Source organism: Pieris brassicae, chromosome 7, assembly GCF_905147105.1.
Source record: "Pieris brassicae chromosome 7, ilPieBrab1.1, whole genome shotgun sequence".
Taxonomy (NCBI): domain Eukaryota; kingdom Metazoa; phylum Arthropoda; class Insecta; order Lepidoptera; family Pieridae; genus Pieris; species Pieris brassicae.
The window spans coordinates 3,324,051-3,326,120 of NC_059671.1; positions in this window are offsets into that span (position 1 = coordinate 3,324,051).

A 2,070-nucleotide genomic window follows, 5' to 3' on the forward strand; every position below is an offset into this window, starting at 1 on the left:
TTATAAACATTTAAATAAAAAAGATCATGTTCTAGTAGTGTTTATTGACTACAGTAAGGCATTCGACACATTAAAGCACAGCGTAATCCTACAGAACTTAAATGACTGCGGAGTACGAGGAAACCTACTCAAGTGGTGTGAAAACTATCTGCAAGACAGAACTTATCGTGTTAAAGTGTGCAACGAAGAAAGTTTTCCAATATCTATTACAGAAGGTACGGCTCAGGGCTCAGTCATTTGGCCTTTACACTACCTTACCTATGTACTACAATACTTTATTATGTTAGGTAATGTGTTAATTACCTAACATAATAAAGTATTGTCACATATTCCAATTTGCAGATGATACATGCCTAGTAGCCGCAGGGCCTAACATCCAAGAAGCAGAAACAAAGCTACAATCTGATTTCGATATATTGGCTAATTGGTCCCACGACGTAGGACTTGTACTAAATTATAAAAAAACCAAAGTTCATGCATATCCGATCCAGTCACAATCTAAGCTCACATACACCCATCTTAATCTTACACAACCACACATGTGCACATACTTATAACTCGTACCCCAAAAGCTGCAACTGCAACGCCTTAGAATTAGTTCATAACCATAAGTACCTGGGTACTTACAATAGATGACCGAATGTCCTGGAAAATGCACATTAATTCTGTCTGTGATAGGCTAAGAGTGATACTTGCCAAATTCACTTTAATAAAAAATAAAATACCTCTTAAAACTCTGCTACTACTATACAAAGCACTAGCCGAATCCATTATAACATATGGACTTTCAAGCTATGGGAGAACATGCAAAACTTATCTAAATCAAATATTTGCAATACAAATATAGAAAGCTATTTGCATTTTTCAAAATTATACCTATACACGAGAAAGTGCAACTAGGATTATTAAATGAAAACTACTTTACAGAAAATTACCTCAAAACAATTATTTTCAATGCGTGTTTTTGTAAATACACTGATTTAGTTAAAAAAATTGTGTTCACGTAGATTCGAGAATGGTTTAGATTTACAATTGTTTTTTTTTTATTATTTTACGGTCCAGATTGTGACAAAAAAGTTTGAAATTCGTGTTTATGATGTGTGTACAAACGTCTCGTCAATGTCAACGTATATTTTGATTTGTTGTTTTTTTTTAAATTTAATATATTTTCAATTAGCTGCCCCCGCGATCTTCGTTTCGCCTTAATGATTTTTTTACGTATACGGTTTAAAAATAAATTTATTTCTCATAAGATTTGCATACATAATTCGCTTACTGAGAAACAATATAAAACTAAGATTAATAATTAGAGCGCACAGATGTAGGTATATTAAAAGAACTAAAACAGCATCAAAAATGTTGGTAGTAATAATAAACTCGATCATTCAACTAAGCAAAACATAGAACATTGTTCGAATTTGATTTTTTACTATATGTGGCATTGATGGCATCGACTGATTAGCAAGTTTATATTTATTTTATTATTTTTTATTAGACTATTTTATTTTTAGTTTATTGTTCTATTTATATATTTTTAGTATATATACATGGTTTATAAAACATTTTAAGTATTGGATTTTATGTGTGATTTATGTTTGATTTAAGTAATTACGAATGTATATTTCAACTTTAGAGGTGTATACTTAATCTACATAGGTTGTGTTATTTTATTTTTGTTAGTATATATGCATACAGATGTATGTATATTTTTAAAATCACTTATTTGTATGTATTAATTGTGTGAGTTTTTAATACCTTTTTAGATGCTAAAAAGGTAGGCCTTTTAAGTATCAAGTATTAAGTACTTAGGTTTAGGTTTACTTTTAGTAAACATTTTGTATTTTTTTTTCACAAATTTCATCTCCGAAAATACCTTCTTCGATTTTCACGGGAAATATCACAAAAAAAAATCTTGATTTCTATCCGTCGAGTTTTGATTTATATAGATTTGGTTCTAATATAATACTTTATAGAAAATAATTATTTTATGACATAGTAAAACTTCTCAATTGGATACAATATTGGGATTCAAAACTACAAAAAAAACAAAAGCTTATTCGAAATGCCTTT